At 44.5% G+C, this 21026-nt stretch overlaps 1 protein-coding gene across 1 annotated transcript in view; it reads left to right on the top strand.

Moving 5' to 3' along the window:
* TMTC4 (transmembrane O-mannosyltransferase targeting cadherins 4) overlaps positions 1 to 21026 on the top strand; it is an 84721-nt gene that overhangs the window by 11928 nt on the left and 51767 nt on the right.

The following is a 21026-nucleotide window of genomic DNA, read 5'->3' as shown; positions in this document are numbered from 1 at the left end:
ATAATGTATAGTTCCAGAAAGCCACATCAGTTTTAACAGCCTCTGTACAAGTATAGCCTGAAATGTAACAGTGTACTGTTTTAGTATTAAGATAAGGCAGTGAGTTAAACCCTGACTTAATCATGTTTAAGTAGATCTATTTAAATAATTGGGAGGAGTTAGTGTGACTACATTTAAGAAAACTTTCTGGCATTAATATACAGTGGAACCCCGACATAAGAGCTGCTCTACTTAAGAGCAACTCGAGATAAGAGCTGGGAGGGGAGAGATATTTTTGTTCTACTTACAAGCCCAAATTCGAGATACAAGCGCCAAGGAGCTGTCTCCTGAAGCCAAACGCTAACTTCCGCGTTCGGCTTCAGGAGACAGCTGCGAAGCGGCGCGCGTGTTTTAAAAGGTTGCAGCCGGCCTGGGGGGCTCGGGGGGGTGCTTGCAGCTTTCTTTCTTGCTCTTTTTCTTTCTCTCTTTTACCTTCCCTTCCTCTATTTCTTCTTTTCTTTCTCCTTCCCACCTTCTTCCCTCCCTCCCTCCCTTCACTCATTCCTCTCTTACTCTCCCCTTTCATAAGTTTCCTTGCTTCCTTCCTCTGTTCCTGTCCCTTCCCTCTTTCCTTCCTTCCTTCCCACCCTCCGTCCATTCATTCACCCATTCCTCTCTTGATCGCTTAAAGCCGGTCCCTGGTGCAAAAAGGATTGGGGACCTCTGTCCTACAGGATTGGGTGGCAGAGAAGTTGAACATATGTAAATTTAAAAGTTTAAGAAAGTTTACAAGTTAAGTGAAAGAAACTTCATTATTCATTTATATGTACATGTACATTTCTTCATTAAAAACATGTCTTTCTGCATAATTTAGACTAACTTTGTGAGTTTTTTGAGGGCTGGAACCAATTAAAATTATTTACATTAATTCCTATGGGGAAAAGTCGTTCGAGATAAGAGCTGCTCGACTTAAGAGCCCAGGTCCGGAACGAATTAAACTCGTATCTCGAGGTACCACTGTACTGCCATAATGTACATTTCTCCAATTCTTTGATATTTCTATGGGTCAGGCGCACATGCACAGAAATACACAGCGAATAGTGTATATCATCTGTTTGCTGGGAGAGGCAAAGGCAATTTATTTATTTATTGGATTTGTATGCCGCCCCTCTCCGTAGACTCGGGGCGGCTAACAACAATGATAAAAACAGCATGTAACAATCCAATTAATAAAACAACTAAAAACCCTTATTATAAAACCAAACGTACACACAAACATACCATGCATAACTTGTAATGGCCTAGGGGGAAGGAATATCTTAACTCCCCCATGCCTGGTGGCATAAGTGAGTCTTGATTAGTTTACGAAAGACAGGGAGGGTAGGGGCAGTTCTAATCTCCGGGGGGGAGTTGGTTCCAGAGGGTCGGGGCCGCCACAGAGAAGGCTCTTCACCCGGGGCCCACCAAATGACATTGTTTAGTCGACGGGACCCGGAGAAGGCCAACTCTGTGGGACCTTATCGGTCGCTGGGATTCGTGCAGTAGCAGGCGGTTCCGGAGGTAATCTGGTCCAATGCCATGTAGGGCTTTAAAGGTCCTCTTGTTTTCCTCCTCGAAAACTAAAGTGCATCTTATACCCCCCAAAATACGGTACATATATTTTGTGTTTTCGCGTTGTGTATATTTGTATCAATTAAGTCATTTACTTGAAACCTAATTTGTAGGTCTACAATCTTTTTACAAATGATGGAAAGATATGCCTTGACATAAAGATAATATATGCATAAGAGGACCAGAAGTGGTACAGGTAGTCCTCAGGTATGACCACAATTGAGCCAAAAATTAATATTGCTAAGCGAAACATTGCCTAGCTTGCTCCATTTTACGACTTTTCTTGCCACGGCTGCTAACAGTGAATCATTGCATTTTTGAAGTTAGTAAGACAGTTGTTAAGCGAATCTGGCTTCCCCATTGACTTTGCTTGTCAGAAGGTTACAGATGTTGATCACGTGATCCCAGGACACTGCCACCATCATAAATATGAACCAGGAGCCAAGCATCTAAATTTTGATCATGTGATCAGCGGGATGCTGCAACGGTCGTAATTGTGAAAAATATTTATGTTGTACATACTCTTGATCAGTTGGAGGATGATGAAGATATTGAGGACTCAGATTCAGATAGTGTTTATGAAGTAGTGGGGGGCCCGGGGTTACAGGTAGTAGAACAGGTGGGAGGCCAGCCACAGGATGGGGCTATGAGTTCTGGATCTAGCGAGGGAGAATCAGACGCTCGCTGGGTTAATCCTAAATTCAGAAGAATTCGGAAACGTAGAGAGCAAAGATCTGGAAGAAGATATTAAGGAGATGAATGGGTTAAATAATTGAGTGAGGTAATTGGCACATCATGGGACTAGTGAAGAAGAAGGGTGGAGTTTCAACGTTGCCAAACAATGCCATTCTCCAAGTAATCCAAGTATTCTGTGTGATTAACTGTCCATCTGCTGTTTTTTAGTGAGCATGCTTTTACGAAATAAATCTTGTCTAGCAGAGCAGGAGAAGGAATGTAAGGAATGCAATTAAGAAAGATAACGGGGCCAGGAGAGATATGCCAGTATGAAATGTGTGTATATCCAGAAGAGAAGAGAATAAAATGGAGTTTCTTTGTTTATGAAATAATGTGTTTGATAAAAGTTATTTGTGCTTGCTGAATTTCTACCAGAAACCAGAACAATTTATAGGTCATTTTTTTCAGTGCCGTTATAACTTTGGACAGTCAATAAATGAACTATTCCAAGTCGAAGAGTACCTCTGCTATCTTTGTATTTCTGATTATTCCATAATGGTGAAAACATATTAGTATGCAGGTAACCCTCAACTTATAACCATAGAGGCTTACATAGCATCAGACAAAACTACTTACGGAATCGTCTTCTGCCTCGTGTATCTCAGCGACTGGTCAAGTCCCAGAGAGTTGGCCTTCTCCATGTCCTGTCAGCTAGACAGTGTTGCCTGGCGGGAGCTAGGGGAAGAGCCTTCTCTGTGGTGGCCCTGGCCCTCTGGAATCAGCTCTCCCCAGAGATTCGTACTGCCCCCACCCTCCCTGCCTTCCACAAAGTTCTGAAGACCTATCTCTGTTGATAGGTTTGGGGCCATTAAGTCTAACATCTAGCCCTGGCTGAAGAATGAACTATATGTTTGATTGAGTGAGTGTGAGTGACTGATTTTAGAAACGGGTTTTAGAATGTTTTTAAACTTAGATTTCTGTGTATTTTGTTATGTATTTCTGTTATGAGCTACCCTGTGTCTGAGGAAAAAGGGTGGCATAGAAATGTAAGTAAGTAAGTAAGTAAGGAAGGAAGGAAGGAAGGAAGGAAGGAAGGAAGGAAGGAAGGAAGGAAGGAAGGAAGGAAGGAAACATAGAAACATAGAAGATTGACGGCAGAAAAAGACCTCCTGGCTCATCTAGTCTGCCCGTATACCATTCCCTGTATTTTATCTTTGGATGAATATATGTTTATCCCAGGCATGTTTAAATTCAGTTACTGTGGATTTACCAACTACGTCTGCTGCAAGTTTGTTCCAAGCATCTACTATTCTTTCGGTGAAATAATATTTTCTCGCGTTGCTTCTGATCTTTCCCCCAACTAACCTCAGATTGTGCCCCCTTGTTCTTGTATTCACTTTCCTATTAAAAACACCTCCCTCCTGCACCTTATTTAAGCTTTTAACATATTTAAATGTTTCGATCATGTCTAAATAGGAAGGAAGGAAGGAAGGAAGGAAGGAAGGAAGGAAGGAAGGAAGGAAGGAAGGAAGGAAGGAAGGAAGGAAGGAAGGAACGAACTTGGCAATTGTGGTCATATGTGTTGACAGTTGTAAAATGGGTCATCATGTACTCAATCAACTGAAACATTTTTGCAATGGTCACCAAACAAACACCAGTTCTAAAGTGAATGCTGTGGTTATTAAGTGAACTATTGTTCGCAGTGGCCAGATTTTCTTGGAAATTACATTGTCTGGCAAAAATGTAAATCACTGTCATGTGACTGATGGGCAGTACCTTCTAAATGCAGTCACACGACCGGGAGAGGGGGAGGACAGCTGTAATAGCTTTGAAACTGAATTGGGGAGGGGAGGATTCCATCATAGTTTGAAATCATAAGGACTACTTGTACTACGTGAAGTAGTTGTAAATTTGAGATTGGGAACGTGATTTCAGACACTTTGCTTCATCTTGAAAACTAGAAATAAATTAAAAATAGAATCGGAATTTTCTGCGGCTTCAAGCCCCTGAAGTAGCTAAGAGAGAGAGAAAAAAATACAAGTATGCATTGCCTTTTCATAAAGGAGAAGAAAAGAAGTGGTTTCAATAATTTATTCCAGCAATTAATTTTAGGGTGGGCACATTCTGAGGTCCATGTTTTTGCAAGTTATCCAGTGTCAATTACTGGGCTCTTTGCTTTATGGCTGCTACCAAGGTCATCTTTGGAGGAAGAGTCAAAGTAGAGATAGTAATCATGGCCATATGATCAAAACCGCAGGTAAGAGAGAGGAAGAGAAAGAGAGGGGTGAGAGAGAGGGAGGGGGAGAGAGAGAAGGGGGGAGAGAGAGGTAGAAAGGGGAGAGAGAGAGGTAGAAAGGAGGGGAGAGAAATAGGGAGGGAAGGAGGGAAGGAGAGAGAGAGAGGGTGGGAGAGAGACAGACAGATTGCTGCTGGTCATTACAATAACAACCCGTTTATTTGATTCAACTACCCAAGTATTCTGAAAATACCGGCTGAATCCATCTGTCCATCTTTGACTTCCTTATCTGGCCACCGATTCCCTTAAAATTTGGAACTGCCACTGATTTCATTTAGCCAATATATCCTTCAACTAGACACAAGAACAGTTTTTTCCCAAACGCCATCACTCTACTAAACAAATAATTCCCTCAACACTGTCAGACTTTTTACTAAATCTGCACTTCTATCCTACTAGATTTTCTCATCATTCCTATCCTCCTTTTCCTCCCACTTAGGACTGTATGACTGTAACTTGTTGCTTGTATCCTAAAATTGTTATTAATATTGATTGTTTATTCATTGCTTATTTGACCCCTATGACAATCATTAAGGGTTGTACCAGATGATTCTTGACAAATCTATATTTTATTTTATGTACGCTGAGAGCATATGCACCAAGACAAATTCCTTGTGTGTCCGATCACACTCGGCAAATAAAATTCTATCCTATCCTATCCTATCCTATTCTAACCAAGTCACTTCAGGGTTTAGGAGATTAAGAAAATAATCCTGAATGGAACTTGGCAATTGTGGTCATAAGTGTTGACACTTGTAAAATGAATCATCATGTAATCAATCAACCAAAACATTTTTGCAATGGTCATTAACAGTTTGATGAGGTACATGTAGATACTTCTTTAACGCCTGGTCAATGATCATAATAAAGATATTTTATTAAACTCCATTAATCGGGACTGGAAACACTATTGTTAATGGACATGGTTGTAAATTTTTTTAAAAACCCCACATGACCAAGTTGTTATTATTATTGTTGTTGTTGTTGTTGTTGTTATTATTATTATTATTATTTATTAGATTTATATGCCGCCCCTCTCCAAGAACTCAGAGCGGCTTCCAATAACAGTACAATTTACAAATCCAATATTAAAACCAGAACAGAAACCCTTATTAAAAACAATCACACAATTCAGCAAACCATACATAATGTGGGAGAGCTGGGGGAATCAATTTCCCCATGCCTGGCAACATAGGTGGGTTTTCAAGAGTTTGCGGAAGGCAAGGAGGGTGGAGGCAGTCCTAATCTCCGGGAGGAGCTGATTCCAGAGGGCCGGGGCCACCACAGAGAAGGCTCTTTCCCTGGTCCCACCAAGCGACATTGTTTTGTCAATGGAACACGGAGAAGGCTGACTCTGTGGGACCTAATCAGTCGCTGGGATTATTTAGGGACAGCAATTCCAGAAGTCCCAGTTGCCATGTTTAATCAAGGATTGCACAGGTCATTGAGTGAGGACCTCACATGACCACAACTTCCATCTTCCTACTGGCTTTTCCGTTGAATTTGCTTGGGATCATTAAAAAAGGACCACCTTCCTTTCCTTGAGAAGGCAACATCACCGTGCCTTCTTGGACCTTGAAAGTTGTTTCAGCCATCTTGATTGCTCCACATCAGCAAATTAGCCCTTGTGTTTTTTTTAATCTTCGACAACAGCCAATGTTTATCCCCCGCAGGGCAATCTCTGCATTGTGATGCCAGCTGTCACTGAATTTCGTGGAGTTCAAACAGCCTTCCAGAGGCTTTCCAGCTCATATGAACATCTCTCTGTTTTGTCTTGTGTTAAAACACGGAGCAATGATTTATCTTTGGTGCGTGTAGAAAGGCAAACATTTGATCAAATAAAGCGTTTGAAGCAGAGTGCCTCTCTCGGAACATGTGTTAATTAGAACAATGTGTCTTTTGCCAAATGTTACAGCCTGCAACGCAAAGACTGCTGTTGAAAAAATCAAGTGTGGAGATTCTGATCCAAAAGAATCATATGCACATAATTTGTCTAATGAATGTGTGCTAAGTCGAGCTGAAAGGAAAACAGGAATTATTTTTCCCCCCATGATAGACTCCCTATAATAAGAGCCCAGTTTTTAGCCGGATGCGTTCCCAGGATTCTTGGCCTCCTGTGACTTGTTTGTTTTTTGTTAAATCAGATTCACACAACTGCTTCTATAGCATATGCTCTGAGTGTTCTGATGCGATGTAAAAATTGTCAGCCGCGATTGAATGCCAAGGTGATGTGGCTGTCGGATCTCCTGCTCCACAGTTATCCGTATGCCAATTTCCATTGTCACTCTTAAACATTTCTATCACCTCGCATTACCAGGAAGCAAGGCGCCATAAATTCCAGGAAAGCTATAGCCACATGTGGCTGAACTGGTAGTGAGCTGTTGTTGCAGATGGAAGTAGTGAGGTTTTATAGTATAGCAACACAAATACAGTGATACCTCGTCTTACAAACGCCTCATCATACAAACTTTTCGAGATACAAACCCGGGGTTTAAGATTTTTTTGCCTCATCTTACAAACTATTTTCACCTTACAAACCCACTGCTGCCGTTGGGATGCCCCGCCTCCAGACCTCTGTTGCCAGCGAAGCACCTGTTTTTGCACTGCTGGGATTCCACTGAGGCTCCCCTCCATGGGAAACCCCACCTCCAGACTTCCGTGTTTTTGTGATGCTGCAGGGGAATCCCAGCAGTGCAAAAACAGGCGCTTCGCTGGCAACGGAAGTCCGGAGGTGGGGTTTCCCAGCGAGGGGAGCCTCAGTGAAATTACAGCATCACAAAAGCACAGAAGTCCGGAGGTGGGGTTTCCCATGGAGGGGAGCCTCAGGGGAATCCCAGCAGCGCAAAAGCGGGTGCTTCGGTTGGCAAAAGGGGTGAATTTTGGGCTTGCACACATTAATCACTTTCCCATTGATTCCTATGGGAAACATTGTTTCGTCTTACAAACTTTTCACCTTAAGAACCTCATCCCGGAACCAATTAAGTTTGTAAGACAAGGTATCACTGTACTTACTAATTCTTATGTCAATTCTTATACAGTGATACCTCATCTTACAAACTTAATTGGTTCCAGGATGAGGTTCTTAAGGTGAAAAGTTTGTAAGATGAAACAGTGTTTCCCATGGGAATCAATGGAAAAGCGATTAATGCGTGCAAGCCCAAAATTCACCCCTTTTGCCAGCTGAAGCGCCTGTTTCTGTGCTGCTGGGATTCCCCTGAGGCTCCCCTCCATGGGAAACCCCACCTACGGACTTCCGTTGCCAGCGAAGCACCCGTTTTGCGCTGCTGGGATTCACCTGCTGGGATTCCCCTGCAGCATCACAAAAACACGGAAGTCCGGAGGTGGGGTTTCCCATGGAGGGGAGCCTCAGGGCAATCCCAGCAGTGCAAAAACGGGTGCTTCACTGGCAACGGAAGTCCGGAGGCGGGGCATCCAAGCAGCAGCGGTGGGTTTGTAAGGTGAAAATAGTTTGTAAGAAGAGGCAAAAAAATCTTAAACCCCGGGTTTGTATCTCGAAAAGTTTGTATGACGAGGCGTTTGTAAGACGAGGTATCACTATATTTTCTTTACATACAAAAATACACTTACTACATTATACATATACACTTTCTATTATCTCCTTACACAATGTCATATCACCTAAAAACGTCTGCGCCATACGCAGATTTTTCTTTTCCCATCTTCTTTTTCTCTTTCTCTCTTTCTTTTTTTTCTTTCTCAAACTCTAAACCTTTCTATTTGTAAATAAACTTTAAAACCTTCTTACTCCTTTGCTCTTACTTTCCTTTTTTATAAATCATCTTTATTTATGTATTATTAGCTAATTATGTATCTTGCTGTGAGCTGCCCCGAGTCTGCGGAGAGGGGCGGCATACAAATCTAAATAAATAAATAAATAAAATGTATATATATGCATTAGAAATTGGTATTTCATTGGAAACTGGATGTAAGATTTACCACTACAATTTAAGATATAATTGGTAATAATAAGGATACTGTTTATTTATATAACTTGAGAAATATTATATCGACACCAAGAAATTTACGTACCACGATGTATAACATTACCATTTTTCCAAATTCCTTGATTTTGTATCCTTTTCCCTTACCCTTTTTCTTCTTCTGTTCATACTTCCCTTCCCCCCCTTTTATTTTTCGTATTCAGAAATAAATTATATATATATATATTTTTTAAAAAAGGAAGTAGTGAGGGGTTTTTTGGCACATTCGAACCCAGAATTACTAAAAATAATGTTAAGATGGTTGGACTTCATAGTCAGGTCCCAGATGTGATCCGTTTTCAGTTAAGATGGCGGAAAGAGAGGAAGCTATTGGGGTGTTCTCATGAGTGATTGTAGATGCTTGTACATTGATTGTTTGATTAAACACTTTATTGGAGGGAGAGGACCAGTAGTGGGCTCTAAAACCCTTTACTACCGGTTTGCGTGCACATGTGCAGAAGCGTCCTGGGTGGGCAGATGAGCGGAGACTCCCACTGCCAGCGCTACCGGTTCTAAGAACCAGTCCAAACCGGGAACAACTATGGCCCTCTGGAATGAACTCCCTCCAGAGATATGTACCGGCCCCTACCTCCTGCTCTTTCGTAAAGCTCTGAAGACCCACCTTTGCCGGCGGGCATGGGGACCGTGAGTATTGAGATTGTCTCCGGCCGATATTATGAAGGATTGAATTGGATGAATGTGTATGACTGTATATGGGATTTTCTAACACTTTGAGTAATTTTGTACAATTCTTTTAAAAGTAATTTAGATTTCTTTATATATATATTGTTGCATTTATAATGTTGTGCACCGCCCTGATGCGCTTCGAGAAGGGCAGCATAGAAATCAAATAAATAAACTAACTAACTAACTAACTAACTAACTAACTCACCGCTTGAGAGGACTGTCAAAGTGGAAGTTGGAAGCAGGCTAGATTGAACTAGAACGGAGCATTCTGGAGAATGGTCATGATTACTCCTTTTCTGTACTGCCCAGTTTATGGGTTTTTTGCAGGCACATTTTGTATTTGGTGTTGCTTTCTGGACCTGGCAGAGGTCCCCTTGCCTACCCTCTGGCTAGCCCTGAGGAAGAAAGAAGCTCTATCTGTTTATGGAGTCCTATTGTGAATAAGCCAACGCTCCTTCTAGGAGCATTGGTCTGTGTGAATATGTGGTAATGTGTGTGAGTGTGAGGTGGGGACTGGGTACCTTGATGGTACTGATTACCGGTGAAACTATAATTTATTCATTTATTTATTTATTTATTAAATTTGTATGCCTCCCCTCTCCGTAGACTCGGGGCGGCTCACAGCAGTGATAGAAACAATGTATAATACAAATCTAATAATACGAAGTTAAAAACCCATAATTTAAAAAACATGCACACAACATACCATACATAAATTATATAGGCCTGTGGAAGATATTTCAATTCCCCCATGCCTGACGGAAGAGGTGGGTTTTTAAAAGTTTATGAAAGGCAAGGAGGGTGGGGGCAATTCTGATCTCTGGGGGGAGTGGGTTCCAGAGGGCCGGGGCCGCCACAGAGAAGGCTCTTCCCCTGGGTCCCGCCAAATGACATTGCTTAGTTGACGGGACCCGGAGAAGGCCAATTCTGTGGGACCTAACCGGTCACTGGGATTCGTGAGGCAGAAGGCGATCCCGGAGATATTCTGGTCCGATGCCATGAAGGGCTTTGGGTGCCCAGTTCCCCCCCCCCCAAGGATGTCTGGTGAGGAAAATGGGGGGTTCCCAGCCCTTGTCTTGGTGAACTTGGTTTTGTAGATCTTGTTGTTGATGTGCATGAGGAGGGATGGTGAAAGACAGGGTGTGAGCCACTCTCAGTGAATGTGAATCCATTATCTTATACTGGTTTTGCCTTCCACTCCTTGAACTCTGTTCTGTCTGTAGACCTTCAGTGGCCCTGCTCACTTCTACTGAGTACCATGTCAATCTGTAATAAGGTTTCCCCCTCTGTGATTTAATCATTGATGAGAGGGTAGGCCTGGCTTGTATTACTGAGAGCTGATTAGGTCCAGGAGTGGAAGTGTTAGTTCTTTCCGAAATATGCCGAGTGAAGTTTGACTTGTGGAATCAGGTGAGACTCTGGGCCAGGACTATGGATGTGGTGATTATCATCCAGTAATTCCTTCACAGCATTGCACCAAGTTGGGCTCCCAGGGATCAGTTTGGAGTGTAGCTGTTGTACCAGCTTCTTTCCTGCACAGCAACCTCCCTACTTGAACTCCTTGACTCCATTTCCGACTGGCAATTGAGGTCCCCAGACTTATGGTTCTGGGGGACTTCAATCTGCCTTCTCTAAGAGTGAGCTGGCTCTGGAGTTCATGGCCAACATGATGGTCATGGGCGTATCCTGGGTCATTCAAAGCCTGACATGGGACAGTGGTCATACTTGAATCAGGTATTCCTATCAGAACAGTAGCTCTGTGAAATGGGCAAAATCTTGGTGTCACCATTGTTCACCTTCTGAATTCCATGGCATTCTCTAGTGCCACCATCCACTGTAGGGAGGCAGTACCTATTAGATTGATTTGTTCCTGAAACTGATAAATCTAGATGACTTGTAGAGGAAACTGAGTGTTGTTCCTGTTGGTCTGCTACAAGGTCCATCTGAAGCTTTGGTTGTCACTTGGAATTAAAATTAAGGGACGGCTGAGGCCTTGGATGCAACCTTTCTCGGAGATCCCATCACCGGTTTACAAAGGAATTGACTGGAGAAACGATATCTAGTCTCCAACCTTGGCAACTTTAAGCCTGGCTGTTCTGACCCAGCTACTGTACCAAGGAACACAGCACAAACAGCATCCAAACAAAACTTACTATTAACAAACTACTAATTATCTGTCTTAGCAGTCGTTCTAAAGTCAGTAAAATGATACATCAGTCCTTTCGGTGCGACAGCTGTTCATTAACCTTCTTGACAGCAGGCAATAGTCCAAGCAAAAAGAACCAAAAGTCGGAAGAAAAATCTGTCTGATAATAGCACACAATCTTACTGTTATTGGCAAAATGCCCAGGAGCAATTTGCAGGAAACTGGATGTCTTCCAAATAAGAACCAAGCAGAAGTTTTGAAGTCAAAGACAAGATGTTGGCAAATTCCTGAAAATTGGTTAGTCCTTTTTCTCACTTAAATAGGTTATGGGAGTGGCCAATTAACTCCAAACCTTACTTCCGAGTAGTCCTTCTCCTCAGGAGCCATTCCTGCCTTTTGGCAGCTCTGCACATATGTACATTGAGAACAGGCTCCTCCTCTTCCTTTTCTTCTGCATTCATGACAGCCTCTGGATGTTCTGAAGGTCCTGGCTGAATCCCCACCTCTGGCACAAAGTCTTTTCCAATCTCCTCACTGTTCAACACTGGTACCAGTTGCACAGGCTGCTGACGAATCACCACACCAGCCTCCTCGCTGTCTGAATCAGCTACCAAATGCCTGGGGAATTCTGGAAGCTGAAGTCCGCCAGACTTAAAGTTGCTAAGGTTGGAGACCCCTGGTCTAGAGCATTGCTAGTACTCAATCAATGGAAGAATTTGTCCAGCATCTATTAGACAAAACTACTTTGGGGGTTTTTTTTTTGTGTGTGTGTGGGGGGGGGGGTTGGGCTATTATTGATAAGAAGAATGTACTGGTATAAAGGTATAAAAGGTAGAAGTCTTTTGTAAAATGAATTGGAGTACAACTTAGGTTTCCATTGATAAATAATTTTTCTGATGCTCCAGCAATAAAGATTGCTCAAGTATTAATTACAGTAGTAACATTGCCTGAAAGTAGTGTTACAGTGTTCCCTTGATTTTCGCGGGGGATGCGTTCCGAGATTGCCCGCAAAAGTCGAATTTCCGCGAAGTAGCGATGCGGAAGTAAATACAGTACACTATTTTTGGCTATGAACAGTATCACAAGCCTTCCCTTAACACTTTAAACCCCTAAAGTGCAATTTCCCATTCCCTTAGCAACCATTTAGATCATTACTCACCATGTTTATTTATTAAAGTTTATTAAAAAAAATATTTATTAAAGTTGGATGAAAGTTTGGCAATGACATATGACGTCATCGGGCAGGAAAAACCGTGGTATAAGGAAAAACCCCGCAAAGTATTTTTTAATTAATATTTTTGAAAAACCGTGGTATAGACTTTTCGCAAAGTTTGAACCCGCAAAAATCGAATTAACACTATATTCTGTTTGGGGGTATCTGTATATGAAGAAGGAAGAGGGACTTTTTTTCACCATTGGCTCTCTTTCCTACCATTATTACTATGGAAAGGCCAACATTTTATCATATTGGGGACCATTCAAGATTTCAGTGAGATACTGGTTGGCATCAAATGTCTGGAGTACAGAAATGATAATTTTTAAAAGTAAGACCATGATAGGCACTAGGAAGAGTTATTTCACAAACATGGCTCCACTCAATTACCTGGCATCAGAAGGCTCATGTAACAGAGCTGCAGAAAAACTTTAGTAAAAGTTTTAAGACCCACTACAGTGATCCCCCGGTTATTGCGTCCCCGACCATTGCGAACAGGGTAATTCGCGATTTTTCAACCCGGAAGTCAAAATACCATCTACGCATGCGTGCCGGGCACGCATGCGTAGATGGCAACCGGGAGATCAGCTGCTGGGCGGCTTCCCTGGGTCTTCCCCCTCTTGCTGGCGTCAGCGAGGAGTTTCCCCACCGCCCACGCAAACTCCTCGCTGCCGCTCGCCCGCCCTTCGCCTGCCCACGCCGTTCGCTCCCCCCTCTTGCTGGCGGGAGGGCGAGAAGCCCTCCCCAGCACCCGCTCGCCCGCCCTTCGCCGCTCGCCCGCCCTTCGCCCTGGCCGCTTCTTCCCAGCGGAGAAATTCCAGCCCCCACCTGGTCCCGCCCGATCCTCCTCCCTGAGGCAGCTCGCCCTCCCATGGCCGCTTCCTCCACCCTCCATTGCAAGCCCTCGCCACCGCAGCCAACGCGCGCTGCGATCTTCAAGCCCGGCTCCTTTCGGCCCAGCATCCCGGGCCAAGCAGCTGCCTTCCGTGACTGAGCCTGGCTGGCCCGGAAGATCGTAGCGCGCGTTGGCTGCAGCGGCGAGCGAAGCCAAGCCGGCAGCAATGTCGCCGCCGGTGCAGCCAACTCGCGCTACGATCTTCCGGGCGAGCCAGGCTCAGTGACGGAAGGCAGCCGCTTGGGCCGAGAGGAGCCGGCCTTGATCCGCTGAGCCTGGCTGGCCCAGAAGATCGTAGCGCACGTTGGCTGCACCGGCGGCGACATTGCTGCCGGCTTGGCTTCGCTCGCCGGTGCAGCCAACGCGCGCTACGATCTTCCGGGCGAGCCAGGCTCAGTGACGGAAGGCAGCCGCTTGGGCCGAGAGGAGCCGGCCTTGATCCGCTGAGCCTGGCTGGCCCGGAAGATCGTAGCGCGCGTTGGCTGCAGCGGCGAGCGAAGCCAAGCCGGCAGCAATGTCGCCGCCGGTGCAGCCAACGCGCGCTACGATCTTCCGGGCCAGCCAGGCTCAGCGGATCAAGGCCGGCTCCTCTCAGCCCAAGCGGCTGCCTTCCGTCACTTAGCCTGGCTCGCCCGGAAGATCGTAGCGCGCGTTGGCTGCACCGGCGAGCGAAGCCAAGCCGGCAGCAATGTCGCCGCCGGTGCAGCCAACGTGCGCTACGATCTTCCGGGCCAGCCAGGCTCAGCGGATCAAGGCAGCCGCTTGGGCCGAGAGGAGCCGGCCTTGATCCGCTGAGCCTTCACATTCCTCCAAGTCATTTCGCCGCTCATGTCCTGGCTAAACCGGGCAGCAGGAGACAGGCTTTGAGTTTTGGCTGCGGGGCGAGGGAGTTAGGAAAGTCCTACTTCTCCCCCCGCAGCCAAAACTCAAAGCCTGTCTCCTGCTGCCCGGTTTAGCCAGGACACGAGCGGCGAAATGACTTGGAGGAATGTGAAGCTGAAACCGGCCGGTTTCAGCTTCACATTCCTCCAAGTCATTTCGCCGCTCGTGTCCTGGCTAAACCGGGCAGCAGGAGACAGGCGGTGGGCTGGGAGCCGCAGGCGAAAGGAGCTCGGGCATTGTTCTCCGGACCCCGCCCGCAGCCTGGAGAGGGAAAGGGCCGCCGCGGGGCTGAGCGGGCGGGGTCCGGAGAACAATGCCTGGCGCCGCGCTCCGATGCCCGAGCTCCTTTCGCCTGCGGCTCCCAGCATCACTTTGAATCCAGCAGCTTCTGCTGGATACGGGCGGTGGGTGGGACGAGCGGCGTGGAAGCCAGGGGCTGTGGCAGCTCGCCCCCCCATCGCCCGTATCCAGCAGAAGCGGTGGGATTCAAAGGGATTCAAGGCTAACTTCTGCGCTTGGCTTGAGGACACAGCTCGGAAGCTGCACGGGTGTTTTAAAAGGTCTCCGCCGGCATGGGGGGCTTCCTACCACCTCCCGAACCCCCAACTCGGGTTTGGGGGGGTGCTAAGAAGCCCCCCATGCCGGCGGAGACCTTTTAAAACACCCGTGCAGCTTCCGAGCTGAGTCCTCAATCTTCGGCTCCTCGCTAGCGCTGCGGAAGTAAAAACACCATCTGCACATGCGCAGATGGTGTTTGTACTTCCGCAGCGCTACTTCGCGAAAACCCGCTCGTTGCGGGGGTTCCTGGAACGGAACCCTCGCAACGAGTGGGGGATCATTGTATTGGAAACATAGAAGACTGACGGCAGAAAAAGACCTCATGGTCCATCTAGTCTGCCCTTATACTATTTCCTGTATTTTATCTTACAATGGATATATGTTTATCCCAGGCATGTTTAAATTCAGTTACTGTGGATTTACCAACCACGTCTGCTGGAAGTTTGTTCCAAGGATCTACTACTCTTTCAGTAAAATAATATTTTCTCACGTTGCTTTTGATCTTTCCCCCAACTAACTTCAGATTGTGTCCCCTTGTTCTTGTGTTCACTTTCCTATTAAAAACACTTCCCTCCTGAACCTTATTTAACCCTTTAACACATTTAAATGTTTCGATCATGTCCCCCCTTTTCCTTCTGTCCTCCAGACTATACAGATTGAGTTCATTAAGTCTTTCCTGATACGTTTTATGCTAAAGACCTTCCACCATTCTTGTAGCCCGTCTTTGGACCCGTTCAATTTTGTCAATATCTTTTTGTAGGTGAGGTCTCCAGAACTGAACACAGTACACCAACTTTCCATTAGGGAAAGAGAGCCTTGCTGGTCTGTGATGATAGATGCGGTATAGGATGTCATTGTCAGATCAGATATATAACTCTGTGGACAATTAGGGCAGCATAATCTTGTTCCAAACTCAATGTATAAGACTCCTGATAGGAAATCCATAAGACCTGACCCTTTGACACCAAGTCCTTGGTTGTTAGGTTGGAGAAAGCTTTCCAGCAGAAAATCAGCTGCAAGATTGATGTCATTTTATTGGCACAAGCCTATTCTTACATGCTTTGACAAAGTGACACCTTTGTAAGTTGTTTGAAAAATTCCAGCAACCAATCTAAGCTCTATAATACGAGGTTTGAAGTTGTGGCATCGTATATGGTAGACAGAGGCGAACAACTGAAAATGGAATTCTGTTATAAATATTCTGAAATTGTTGGCTGATGTCAAAGGGTTTTATTTATTAAGGATTTAGTGTTAGCCTGTTCAACCTTATCTTGGAAAATACTTAAAAGTACAGTGATACCTCGTCTTACGAACTTAATTGGTTCCGGGACAAGGTTTGTAAGGTGAAAAGTTTGTAAGATGAAACAATGTTTCCCATAGGAATCAATGGAAAAGCGATTAATGCATGCAAGCCCAAAACTCACCCCTTTTGCCAGCCGAAGCGCCCGTTTTTGCGCTGCTGGGATTCCCCTGAGGCTCCCCTCCATGGGAAACCCCACCTCCGTACCTCTGTGTTTTTGTGATGCTGTAGGGGAATCCCAGCAGCGCAAAAATTGGTGCTTTGCTGGCAACGGAAGTCCGGAGGTGGGGTTTCCCAATGCCGGGAGCCTCAGCAAAATTGCAGCATTTCAAAAACACGGAAGTCCTCGAAACCCCACCTCCGGACTTCCGTGTTTTTGTGATGATGTGATTTCGCTGAGGCTCCCCTCGCTGGGAAACCCCACCTCCGGAGTTCCATTGCCAACAAGCGCCCATTTTTGCGCTTTTGGGATTCCCCTGCAGCATCGCAAAAACGCGGAAGTCCAGAAGTGGGGTTTCCCATGGAGAGGAGCCTCAGGGGAATCCCAGCAGTGCAAAAACGGGTGCTTCGCTGGCAACAGAAGTCCGAAGGCGGGGCATCCCAGTGGCGGCGGCTTGGGATTGTAAGGTGAAAATAGTTTGTATTTATGTTTATTAGATTTGTATGCCGCCCCTCTCCGAAGACTCGGGGCGGCTAATAACAATATAAAAAGACAATGTAAACAAATCTAATATTAAAAAACAACCTAAAAAATCCCAATTTAAAGAACCACTCATACATACAAGCATACCATGTATAAATTCTATAAGCCTAGGGGGAAGGGAAATTTCAATTCCCCCATGCCTGACGACAGAGGTGGGTTTTAAGGAGCTTGCGAAAGGCAAGGAGGGTGGGGGCAACTCTGATATCTGGGGGGAGCTGGTTCCAGAGGGTCGGGGCCGCCACAGAGAAGGCTCTTCTCCTGGGTCCCGCCAAACGACATTGCTTAGTCGACGGGACCCGGAGAAGGCCAACTCTGTGGGACCTAACTGGTCACTGGGATTCGTGCGGCAGAAGGCAGTGCCGGAGATATTCTAGTCCGATGCCATGAAGGGCTTTATAGGTCATAACCAACAGTTTGGAAGAAGAGACAAAAAAATCTTAAACCCTGGGTTTGTATCTCGAAAAGTTTGTATGACGAGGGGTTTGTAAGACAAGGTATCACTGTATATGCATTGGAACAAAGGTTGCAATAAATGGAACCTACCTAATCAATTGCTCTTCATTACTTGTGTAGGTTTCATTATTGTCTCCCTAGATCAGTGATGGTGAACCTTTTTCAGCTCGGATGCCCACACCCATAATGCAATGCCCTACACACAACTTAATCCATCCCCCTGCGTATGTGCACAGGTCTCACTGAAGCCAGGCTTGTGTCCTTGGATCTTTCCACTGTTGTCTCTGGATGGCGCCTCTGGTTCCGGTGATTTCCCCCCTCCCTATCTTCCCATTTCCCCCTCCATACATTTTATGGCAGGCTGCCAATCAAAGCACAGCAAAAGCAGGGCTGAAGCGGTTTGATGGCAGATCTGACACGCATACTGGAAAGTTGGCTGGGGAATTCTGGAGTTGAAGTCCACACACCTTTAAAGTTGCCAAGGTTGAGGAACGCTGTAAAGAATCCATCTGTTGAAGTGAGCTTTGGATCGTGAATGTGGCTATGCCAATGGATATTTTTAGTCTCCAAAGCGTTATAATTATATATGTTGGTTGGCTTCCTGTCAAATCCATTCCTAGAAAGATTGAATATGCCCTGCTGTAGGCACTCATTAACTAAAAATGAAATCTAACGATAGAGTGGATTAGACCATGTTTGCTAATTGACCACCACTTATATGTTGTTGGTTTTTTAAAAAAAAAATAACGAGTCAGGCATTTTTACAGAGGTTGTCCAAGTAAAATCCTTCCTCTATTTAAAATAACAAGTGGTTCAGTGCAAACTGCACTAATGCACTAATGCCAGCATTTCATTTCAAGCTGTTTTCTGAGCTTTCGGTTTGTTTTGCCTTATTTTTGTATTTACTGAAGATAAGCCCATGGATATAAGCTGTAGAATAAATTATTCCTGAGCGTTGTAATACTTTGGGCAGCATGCATGAATAATTTCTTATTGTTTGCGTTCTGCCTTATGGATGTAATGAGACTGCCTGCTGTTTTTTGCTAAAGTTTCTATTAGTGCAGAACAAATATATTAATATGTTCCCGCTATCTCTGAAGTATTTAATATGAGGGAGAAATCCTAGAAATTACAGTTCTGTGTGCTTTACCTCTCATTGAAATGCACTGATTAAATTATGACTCATTTCTCATTAAACATGCCTAGGATCGAGCTGTACAATTATGAAGCCTTTTAAGGCTTTAAAATAGAGGGCATGGATTCCAACAAATTTTGTCCTTCTCCCAATTGCTAAATTATATTACGGGCATAAGTTGGACACTCTTTCAGAATGCCTCCAAATGTTGCTAGGTAATAATCATTTTTAATAGTACAGAAAGAAAACAATTATTAAATATGTAGGGAATAGTCACAAAGATTTTATTTTAATAATTTAATTGAAATTATTGTTAAATTAAATCTAGCATAGTTCTTGGCCTTCGTGCTGTGCGGTATGTGTTATAGGGCAGGGTGTGAATCAAAAAGGCAATTTGTTGGCTATAATTTATTTATTTATTATTTAGATTTGTATGCCGCCCCTCTCTGCAGACTCGGAGTGGCTCACAGCAAAATAAAACAATTCATCACAAATCTAAATTGTAGCTTAAAATATTTAAAAACCCCATTTACTAAACAAACATACATACAAACATACCATTCATAAATTGTATATGCCTGGGGGAGATGTCCCCCATGCCTGACGACAAAGGTGGGTTTTAAGGAGCTTACGGAAGGCAAGGAGAGTAGGGGCAGTTCTAATCTCCGGGGGGAGTTGGTTCCAGAGGGCCGGGGCCGCCACAGAGAAGGCTCTTCCCCTGGGGCCCGCCAACCGACATTGGTTAGTTGACGGGACCCGGAGAATGACCACTCTGTGGGACCTAATCGGTCGCTGGGATTCGTGCGGCAGAAGGCGGTCTCGGAGATATTCTGGTCCAATGCCATGAAGGGCTTTAAAAGTCATAACCAACACTTTGAATTGTGACCGGAAATTGATCGGCAACCAATGCAGAACTGCTACCTTTCTCATATGCCATCTCAGCTACTCAGTATTGTTCTCTCTTGCTGGTTTCATATCACCCCAGTAGTAGATGAGTGTTTGGATGCACCCAAGCTTTCTTGGATCAATGTCTACAATAGGGATTTCCAACCTTGTAACTTTTAAGACCTGTGGACTTCAACTCCCAGAATTTTCCAAGCCAACATAGAAAGTGATGAGTTCATCTTTGTACAGTTGCCTAGTACAGAGGTCTCCAACCTTGACAACTTTAAGACTTGTCAACTCCCAGAATTCTTCCGCCAACAAGCTGAGATATTGGCAAGTATTGGTATTAACAAAGTATTGGTAGTAACATGAACCACACTGGTGGGATTGATAGCCAAATGAATATATGTATCAGTAATAAACAACTGCATGTTCTGCAGATGCTTGGCACTCCAATTCTCATGGTTTATTGCTACTGGCCATTAAAGGTGAGATTCACAGGAGTTGAAGTCCCAAACGTTTTGAGAATGCTACTTTGCTTGTTTGGATCTGAGTTCTTATTTCCTGCAAGTGATTCTTGCTTCTGAAGCAATACATAGTCTTAGTTCTTGCTTGCATCCCTTGTATAGTCAACCAGGACAACCAAATGGATGGAAGAACTCCAAACATGTGCAGAGTGATACTTGAGGTTCATGTACCTAGATGCAAAAGAATGTGTCAAAATGCATTCCTGAAAGGATGGGAAGCATTGTTCTTTCTTTCACATGCATGTTTTGTATGTGCGCGTGTGCATGTGTATGTATACTTCTCAAAAGAATAAAGGGAACACTGAAATAACACATCCTAGATCTGAATGAATGAAATATTCTCATTGAAAACTTTGTTCTGTTCAAAGTTGAATGTGCACAACAGCATGTGAAATTGATTGTCAATCAGGGTTGCTTCTTAAGTGGACAGTTTGATTTCACAGAAGTTTGATTTACTTGGAGTTATATTTTGTTGTTTAAGTGTTCCCTTTATTTTGTTGAGCAGTGTACAGTGGTACCTCTACTTAAGAGCGCCTCTACTTAAGATCTTTTCTAGATAAGAACCGGGGGTTCAAGATTTTTTTGCCTCTTCTTAAGAACCATATTCTACTTAAGAACCCGAGCCCGGAAACATTTCTCAGGAAATTTGAGAGTGGCACGAAGGCCCAGCCAGTTTCCTGCCATTCTTCCTGGGTTTCTCTCTCTGGCGCAGTGTATGGGAGGCAGCTTCGCACTGGGTGTATGGGAGGCGCATGCTCCTCCTCGCCGCCTCAGAGTCCCTCTTTCTTTTTTTTTTAAGATTTAAGGTTTTGCATTTTTTTGATTTCCCTCACCTCACCTTCTTCCTTCAGCAGCAACTGTCCTCCTCCTCTTCCTCCTCCACTTCCCAGCCAAATTCCGAGCTTTTATTTCTTTCCTACTGGGTTTGCACGCATTATTTGCTTTTACATTGATTCCTATGGGAAAAATTGCTTCTACTTACAAACTTTTCTACTTAAGAACCTGGTCACGGAATGAATTAAGTTCTTAAATAGAGGTACCACCGTATATGTATTTGTGTAGATATATAACCTCACCTTG

This window comes from Erythrolamprus reginae, chromosome 4 (assembly GCF_031021105.1).
Source record: "Erythrolamprus reginae isolate rEryReg1 chromosome 4, rEryReg1.hap1, whole genome shotgun sequence".
NCBI lineage: Eukaryota > Metazoa > Chordata > Lepidosauria > Squamata > Dipsadidae > Erythrolamprus > Erythrolamprus reginae.
Note: the sequence above shows the minus strand (reverse complement) of the source record. Positions and strands in the feature narration are given on the sequence as shown.